General features: G+C 38.8%; 1 long non-coding RNA gene across 1 annotated transcript; it reads left to right on the forward strand.

The window, feature by feature from the left end:
• The first annotated feature begins 2,849 nt into the window (after positions 1 to 2,849).
• On the forward strand, positions 2,850 to 8,307 carry LOC109321617. The gene is made up of 3 exons (XR_002104108.1): positions 2,850 to 3,316; positions 5,593 to 5,683; positions 8,042 to 8,307. It is a non-coding gene; the product is annotated as an uncharacterized LOC109321617 (long non-coding RNA).
• Positions 8,308 to 9,926: the final 1,619 nt, after the last annotated feature.

The raw sequence follows: 9,926 nt of genomic DNA on the forward strand, positions 1-9,926 counted from the left end.
CAGACTAGATGATCTACTCAGGTCCCTTCTGACCCTAGAAACTATGAAACTATGAAGGTCTGTTTTCCTCACCTCTGATAAGGACACCTTGTGCTGCTGCTAGTTGACCCTGAGGAATGCCCATGCCATGTGCCCTCTGGCATGTGACAGGTCACCCTGGGTGGGGTAGGGGTAGGCTAAGGCCAGCACAGTTGCTGGCCCCAGCAGACTTACCTCAAGTCCTGGGGGCCAGGGGAGCTGCAGCCCTATAGCTCCTGCAGCTTGGAGCCTGGCCAGCCTCTGGAATGTGGCTCCAGTCAGCCAGGTTCCAGTTTTGGGCAGTGCACGCTGTTCCTTTGTGTGCCTTCCTACTTTTTTTTTGCGGCAGGGGGGCGCGGTTTACCCCTGGATCTCTAGGAGTAAAAAAAAAAAAAAACCCAAACCCTGAGCTGCAAGGTAGCAGTGAGGGAAACACATGAATGTGCGATACATGGTGCCATAGATGGGTCTGCAGTCCCACATACCACACAATCATGCTCATCTGGATGTGGCCGTAAAGGCCACTCTAAGGATGAAGTTATATGTTTCATGTAAACTGTACTAAAGATACAGAAAATGCAAGTGTCCACATTTTAAAGCTCATTAGTTCATACTAAGTGCCTTCTGAGTGACTCAGTTATGCCACTTCAGATGAGGGTTAACTCTGGGCCACGCTACCCAGTTTATGTTAGGGTACAAAATGGCATTAAGCCTTAATGTGTGGTTGCTCCCAGCATGCTCTAACTTTAACACTGCTTTAGTATGGTCTAAGTGTAACTTCACCATCAGCATAAGTATTTATATAGAGAGTTAGTACAGAATAACCAGGGTTACTTTGGAGAAAGGGTGGGGCAGTGGGGGTGAAGCAGAGCAGGACTGTAATAGAGATCTACAACTTCCTGATGGTGTAAGAAGAATAGCTCTTCTTATTTATTTTTTCAAGTGTCATATTTCTATGTACCTTTTAATGTCTACCTTGTGTTGCAGAATGGAAACATCAGGAATTTCCTTCATATATTAACTGTGTTTGAATAAGATGAGAACCATCATAAAATGTCTCATGAAATTAAACCCACCTCTGAACATTTTTAAAAAATATATGTAAACTTTACCATTAATTGTCCCTTCCTTCACCTCAAGAGCTAGCATTCTAGTATTCATTTTCAAGTGCTTCTGGTGGTCTATCTGGGGCTGAAATAGAAGTCTCAAAATACAAGAGACTAGAGACAGCTAGCATTCAAAGGTCTCTCAAGAGTACAGTCCGCAGAAGATTTCTCACAATTTTGCAGATTCAAGAGAACTGAATAGGTTAATAAGCATCCAAAGTTTTTACATTTTGCAATTTGAACCCAGTGCTTTTGAGCTGCACCTACCATTAATTCTTAGTGTGAACAATTTTTGGGATAACTGAATATTAGGCAGAAAAATCTAATTATTTTTTCCCTGGGAGAGTAGAAAAAAGGGCAATTTTTCAGGCTATTTAGGGACTTCAGCAGCTTCTTCATAAGTATGGTGATTCAACAGAGCAACAGGCACATATTCCATTTATATCTCTGGTTTGTCCTTTGCAGAAGTAGCTGAGATGGCATTTCCTGTCAGAGAAGCCTTATTGGAAGTCATAAGCATGAGCATTTAGCCACTTGGACTATTCTGAAAGCAATATTGCACAGTCAGTCAAAGAAGAAAAAACTCGACCCTTCAGTGACCCTAATGCTCATTTCAGTCCATGTAATAAAGTTTGCCACAATTCACCTGCTAAACCTTCAAAAGAGCAACAGAGAACAGATTCTCTTAACGTCATATATGCAGTTGGTCTATCTTGTAATTCCCTTTGACACTAAAGACAACAGATTAAACAGTAAGAAATGATACAACAGCAAAATTTCAAACACCTGCTACTACTTTCAGCTGGATCACTGAACTCCTCCAGGTCAAGTATGCATAATTTTGATACATCCAGGGAATCACCCACTTATGTTGCTGATCTTTCCATTTCACTTGCAAAGCTCCCATTTTTCCCATAAAGGGAATAGTTCTCAGGCAACTTTAAAACAGAAATAAATCCACAGCCAAGTAGAACTGTTCTGGTGACAGTGACCATGACCTTTAATCTGAGATAGGCTGTTAATTACGTGGATGCTCAATTTTAAGCTGCATAGAAGCTGACTTTCAAAGAAACTTGATTTGCTAAATCTATACTCTTTGAAAACAACCAAAATCTGCCTTGGTCATTCAGCGAATAGGCATATAGACACTGATTTATCTATTTCCTGCTTCCTCAAGTAATGATGAAATTGATATTATAATAAATATGAATAGCTGAAGTTAGTAGCTTTTAATGCATATTGCAATAACACCCAAACTTCTGATTTATAATAGTTGCTTAATTTTACTAAGCAATTTACAAACAAGAAGACATATTTCCTGCCTTACATGTAAGAGCTAGTTTAGAAGGCCAAATGTTCTCCTAGAACAATTCCTGCAAACATAATAGAACTATGCCATAAGAAAAGTTTTTGGCACAACACTAATGAGTGCACTTTCTCATTTTTTATGTTGCACTGTTTTTACTACTGTATTCAAGTGGTTAGATGAATCTATGTATGGGACTACAATCTATTGATTAGCACCTTAATTAGCTGGATGCAGGTGAAACAAATGAAACTGAATCCAGATAAGATGAGTTGTGGTGGGAAGACTGCTCGACATGGTTAGGGGTGGTTGGGATTCAGATTCTCCTTGTCACTAAGGTTCTCAGCCTGAGTGTGCTCTTGGATCCTCTACTGTATCTTGATCTTCAGGTGGCAGCAATGGCTAGGTGCACCTTTTTACCAACTCCATCTGGTGAGAAAGTCACCACCTTTTCCTTCAGGTTCATATCTGGACAAATTTTCCAAGCCTTCGTAATCTGATGCCTAAACTACTGCAATGTGCTCTACTCAGGGCTGTGCAGATGATAATACTTGCCTTCTGACAGGGGTATGTTGCCAGGAGCATATAACTCCAGTGCTGTAAAGTCTGCCTTGACTCCAAATAGCTTTCGAAGAGAAACTCAAAGTTCTGATTTTGACCTAGAAGGCTCTGTTTACCACAGGGACTACCTTCTCCCTTATGCCCCATCACAATCCCTAGAGAGCAACCTCCTTCAAGTACTATCCATGTGCCAAGTCTGCTTTTCAAAACCACTTGGGAGATTGTTTTTGAAAGTCACTCTTCTGGTCTGGAACCCCATCCCTCTTAAGGCCCACCAGAGGTGGATGTCTTTTGGAAGTACTGTAACAACTTCCTATTTGAGCAGGTATTTAGCAAGCAAAGTTGGCTGGGATATTGTTGTGGGGGAGGGTACACTGATATTCTATGTTGTTTTTTTAAAATCTATTTTGTTATATTATTATAAGCAACAGCCTTGGTTGGGAAGGGTGGCATATAAAGCAAATGGGTAAATAAATAATACATTAATAGTGACTTTAAACAATATGATACTTTGGCAAATACATTTGTTCCTTAACATCAAGTTACATTCTTGTCTTGCTTTTTAAATGGATATAATGATGTTTGGGTTTCAAACCTTGATAAAGGTACAGCTTTTAATTTGAAGAGAATTTCAGTAGAGAGCAGGAGAAGAGAAACAAAGACATAATTTCTGCAAGTTATGCAGATCTTTGGTCAAATTAAGGGAGGCTAATTCAATATCATAAGCAGAGCAGAGAACTTTTCCTTTGGCCCTCATCGTGCAGGCTTAAGAGCAAACCATCTATGCTATCCCGCATAGAAAGAGCATAGAGAGTGATTTCCCAATTACTATGCTCAATTAAGAAAATAACTAAGGCTCCAAGCCTGCAAACAGACATGTTATATTAAGCCTAGGCCCACCTAGGTCAAATCCCGTTTCAAACCCCAGCTGGAAGTAATTAGGGAATTAAGTTGCATCATTAGGGCCTATCTATATTCGCCTTTATAAGCTCAGAGAAGACTGTCTTCTCATGCTCTGGCTTGCTTGGGCCACCTAATCTGGTTCTGATCCCTGACTCTTAGATGCCTGACTTGTGTCCTCATAACACACGTGACCTACCCCAACTGGCCATGTCCTGGTGCATTATGCTGCTTACACTTTTGTATTTGAACAGATCCATTTAAGTCAGTAAAACTAGTAACACAAATACATTTAAGCACCAAGGTAAATATTTGAAGAGTTTGGGTTTAAATTAATAAATAAGACTAAGAAAGCAGTTTTCTACAGAATTAAAGAAGCGGAGAGATTTGTAAAGCATGTGCCCAAGAGTAGGAAACAAATGAGGCAGAACTATACTGCAGAGTGGTTATATATATAGTATGCTGTGCCTTTGAATATGGCTTATTGTTTTCAAATTTAAAAAGCAGAATATGGGCTAAATGTAGCAACGTAAGTGCAGGGAAGTGTATCCTGTGATCCTGCGCAACCAAAGACCACTATAGAAGAAGACAGATTCACGACAGTAGAAAATGGTCACTGAAGCTGAGCTAAGTACTTATGAGTGTAATTTCTTTAGAATTTCTTTTTTTTTTTCCACAATAAATTAATTATGCTAAAATACAGGTATGTCTTGCAGGAAGTAATTCTCTTCAGTATCCTGAAGTGATTTTAACAAAAAATGGAGAGAAGCAGCTTTCCTGGGCACTCCAATGTTTATATTTCATCAAGCGACACTGCTTCAATGTGCGTTCCTCCCAAGCTGTTTACATTCTGCCCAGTGCAGAACTGAACAACTTTCCTGTTGCAATGTTTTTAAAAGTTTCTGCACTCCGCAAAAGCTGGTATAATCTAGTCCAGCTGGCCAAATCTGGGTCTCACTGCGAATCCTTCCAGCAGCCTAAGTGACAACTTTTTGGCTGCATTTATGCCCCAGTGAATTTTTTCCATTATAGGTAAATCAAACACATGTTTAAGAGGCTTAATTTAAAAGATTAGCTCTTCTTTTTGGTAGCTTAGACTGTAATCATCATCATAAGCAGCTCTATATCATTTTCCTATAGCGCCTAAAGTAATTCTGGGCATTCTGTTCATTGATTGATGGTGCAAATTTCTGTCAGAGGGGGTAGTTAGAAATGATAGGCATGAACCTACATAAATCTACTCAGAATTTATGCATTAAGGATTTTCCATGAAGGGGGGAGAAAGCCTCCAGTACTGTGTTAGTGCATAGGTTCCAAAGGACAAATGCGGTTTAGGTGTTCTCAAAAAACATGACATACTGATACCAGTTTTGAAAAAGTCGGGGAACCCCAAATCCAACAGACATACTGCAGAAGGCAGATTTTGTTACTGTACCAATTGAAATCCATTTAGCAGTGTGACTCAAGAGCATAACCTAGAAGTCTAGGTTTCCACAACACCACGGTGACTCATTTGCTTCTGACTGTTGCTTTGAAAATCCATTGTGTGCTAAGGAACTTCCAAAAAATCCCAAAGCAATCCAAATAAAATACATATTTATTTGAGTGTTTCCACAAACAGCAAAATAATCACAAATAAGTATGGATGCTTAAATGCTTTAAAACTAGGAATGTCTTCTTTTTCCCCTTTTCTAACTTCAGTCCTGCAACTGAACTGTGACCTTTATGCTTACAATGCATTCAACATCTGTTCAAAATCAGTGGCCTCCAGAATTTAAAAGTGGAATTGACGGTAAGGGAAACACTCCAATGTGTGTGTGCATATGTATGTTTCTCTCTGTGTTTGTTAAAAGATTTTCAGATGGATTTTGCCAATTGAAACAACTGCTGAAAATTTACTTGGCATTTTACTTACCTTTCAATGTTTGCAACCTTGATAAAAATGTTTCATCTCTTAGATTCTTCTGTACTGGGATACAGATCACGAAAAAATTATGTTCCCTGTTGCATCCAATATTTGGCTATGACACCACCTGGATTCTATTTATACAAACACACCTGGTGCTGCCTCTGTTCTTATTGCCTGATGCAACTTAGCTTTGCCACTAATATGAATCATAATTTCTGGATCGCCTGTGCAGAAAAGCCCATTTACTTCTTTCCCAATGTATTACTCCAGCACACTGTTGGAGCTACAGTGTTGAAAGAGATTTAATATTTGGGACTATATATGCAACCAAAATTTAATTCTGTCAGAATTTTCTACCACATTCTGTCCTGTTACTTATGCCTTTATTTGCTGTTTGGGTGTTAGGGCCAGTGAAAAATGCTAAGCATATATAGTTTTAGAAGCTAATGCTCTTTATTTACAGAAAAGCTACAATGTGAGCATCTTCAAACACTCTGCTTCATAATATACCTCTCTTGGAAATTACTTAGCAGTCATGGAGCAAGAACATTTTTTTCTAAAAATGCACCACAGAAAACACTTCAAAACCTTTTTACCTTAATACAAGCTTTTATTTTCGCAATTCCTGTAAATTCTAGCTGCTTATACTAGATCAAAAGAAGTATTTTAAATGGGCTTATAGCTTCTTCACATGAATGAAATAGTTGTTTGAAAGCCAAACACCATAAAAATTGTAAACAACATAGAGTTTACTATAATAAATATCATTAGAAGCAACGTTAATCCATTTACCATCTGGTGATTTATCTCTACCCTTAGTTTCTTTACTATGGGAAACAATTTAGGATCTTTTCCCAGTATTATTTTATTGTCAAGACCATATTCCGATATTTTAGCACTCCAGTTATACCTACCAAATACAGAAGCAATTTTCAATGATAATGCTATCAAATATTTAATATAAAGTAACAGCAAGAGGAAGAAAAAAATCCTGATTGTTGCTACCTAAATAATACCCATCTCCATGCATTTCCTGAACTTGTTTCTTTTCTCAGAATTGTCTCTTAGCCATCATTTTGTCCAGGTAGGAAACATATCACCATTGCTTTGCTCCCTGTTATCTCTTTCATACAATTATAGAAATGAAAGTCAGCAAAGTGTCAATGGTTCCCCCAAGATCAGTCTGCTGAAAGTGCAGGATCTCTTGGTGTCTAGTGATTAGCCAATGCCTTTTGAATAATCAAATAGATCCGAGTTTAATCACCTGTTCTAGAAGGTCATTCATGCTGGCACTAGTGTAAAGATGGTGAATCAAGCAGTACAGCACCCCCCAGCACTGATTTAGAGGGGGCATAGTAGCATCTCACAGTGCACTCTCATGCCCTCACTCTCCACAGCTTGGCACCTTGCTCCTCACCCGCTTGTGCACTCTCTCTCTCCAGTTCTGGATAGCACCTCTGTCCAGGCTGCTGAAAATGCTCCTTATGCTTTTGCCTAACAGTTAACAGAAAATATCACTGGCTTTATTTTATCCCTGTATATTTACTTACATTAAATGATCTCCATTTATTACAAGTTAATTTTATGATGGGACACTCACCGTTTGCCCAAATACACAAAAGCAGTAAATATCCCATCTTCATCAAATTTGCAGTTAATGCAAAAACCTAACAGCAACCTCTCACACTCTAATTTCACTTCTTTCAACAAATCAGCATACCTCCTTGTCATACAGTGTAAGGTTTGTTTGTTTGTTTGGTTGTTTTTTTTTTGGGGGGGGGGGGTTCCCATTTCACTGCAGAACTCACCATTAAGGTTTGCACTAGAATGCAGTCTGCTGGGTATTACAAGTTTAAACCTTGTATTTTTTGAGTTGTGAGAAATGTAGTGTTGAAAAGACAAACAAGGGAGAGTGCATTTTTAAACTTTCCATGATAAGCTCCCTGCTCTGGAATATGGGAACACATCAAATTGTCACGTAAATCCGCCACATGCCCAACAAGTAGAAATGGAGCATGAGCAGATGCCATATAAAAGATAAGGCTGTTTTATTTTTCAGGAGCTCAGACACCTGCTTTGTTTCCCTAAGAAACTGGCAAGAAGATCCTGAATAAACCAATTCTTTCTCACAAATTATGTATTTTTCATACAGTACTACAAATAATAATAAAAACGTCCGTGAGAGAGCCAGATTGCTGAGACCATGTATATCAATTATTTTAATGTATTTCTTCCTTTTAGTGGCAGAAGGAGCTAAGGTATGGCAGAGACTGGCAAGCAGCTGTGACACATTTCACATTCTGACAGACCCCAAAGACTTTTACAAACTCTGAAATAATGAAATCATGTTATTCATTACTGAGATGCAGCCAACTCTGGGGTAAAGAACAGTGTTGTTTAACACCACAAAAAAATATTGGCAGAAGTCAGAATATTGCCAGGTGGAGGTTAACACCTTATCTATTTGAAAGTACCTGGTGGATTCTGACAGTTAGAATGTAAGTATTCAGAAAGCATATTTACCAGGAGACTCAAAAATAATATTTCCTGCTTTTTAAGAGTACAGTCGAATATCAAATGGTCACAGGTATTTATAAATCAAAGGAACACAGTTTTCTCTCTTACTAGTGGGATGGAATTGTCAGAAACCCATCACTGAAGAGGAACGTTGAATTTAGACCTGGCTTCAAGTAAAAAAATAATCACCTACTGAAACAATACATGCACCATTGGTTTAGTTTCCCCTACCCCCCACAAAACTCTCCTGACCCCATCTGGTTAAATTTCCTGAACTTCACAGAACTCCACCCAAAACTGTATTTTTACCAGTTTTTTCTTGTTAACACTAGTAAGAAACCATTTCCTAGCTGAGGCTTTACAGATACTTTTTCAAACTCAAAATTGTCTCTATTATAATTCAGGAATTCAACAAAAAACCTTTTTTTTTATTTTTTAAAGGAAAAATAAAAAGGTGTCCTTGACAATCAAGTCATCAGTATCCTATTTTGCATTATAATTAGCCAGGTACAGCGTCATAATTAGTAGGAACAGATTAATATGATACTGGTATTTGTCGTTATATGACAGATGTTGCAAGCATTAGCTGTTAAGCTGGTCTCATCAGTCAAAATTGAGTGGAACCAGAGGGAAGATATATTTGACTACAGCCACAAGGATTAATATTTGAATTTAATCACTCTTCAGAGACAATTTCAGATGGATTGTAACTATTACAGGAAACACAATTAATATTTTCCTATTTTGTGACAGTTTAAGAGCTAAATGTTGCTAATCTGAAAATGACAAATATTAGATAAGCACTAGCATTGCATTGTTCAGCCAAGCAATCCATGTCCTTATGCTGAGTGTGGAGGATGGGAAATGGATTCTAGCTCTCTCTCTTTATCTAAGAAGCATCACTGGTTTTCCTAATCTTTTAGAACAACTGTTAGTCAAAGTTGCTTTTCAAACTCACTAGTCCTCCTCCTTTTCATCCATGTTTAACCTCAGCATGCAGACTTTGAATCACTGCAACCAGATTCTCTGTTCAAGGTTGGTTACCTATGACCTCTGGGTCAAATATGCCCTGTGAAGATCTGGTTTGGTGGGAGGGAGTATGGAGGTGAGGGGGGCTGATATCAACTTAGGGAACTGTGTGAAATCGGTGACTTAAAGTGGCAAGGTTCATAGAGACACTTAAAAACTTCTGATCTGTGCCCTTGCTGCTGAATTAGTCATTACCCATTGATGTTCACAATGGCTTTTGGCACCACTCAGTAAATGGAGGGGGAGCACAGAGCTGGGAGATCAGCAGCAGCGGTAGGGACTGGCAGCTCACAACAGCAGCCAGGTCATGAGCACCCAACCCACCTCTCTAAAAGGTTGCTGCCCCCTGCTCTATATCATTAATGATCCAATTCAAACTTGATCTCATTTTTAGACTCAACCACATCTTAGCTGAATTCTTTCTCCAAGGCTTCCTGTCCATCCTTCTTATTGTGCACTTATAGCCCAGGTGTACATGAGTATGTACTTCCTTCTCCAACTGAAGGGGATTATTACCTGGCAAGGAATATAAACACATGTACAGAGGGGGGTGTGTGTGTGTGTGTGTGTGTGTGTGTGT

Source organism: Crocodylus porosus, unplaced genomic scaffold (assembly GCF_001723895.1).
Source record: "Crocodylus porosus isolate Cpor-Errol unplaced genomic scaffold, CroPor_comp1, whole genome shotgun sequence".
Taxonomy (NCBI): Eukaryota; Metazoa; Chordata; order Crocodylia; family Crocodylidae; genus Crocodylus; species Crocodylus porosus.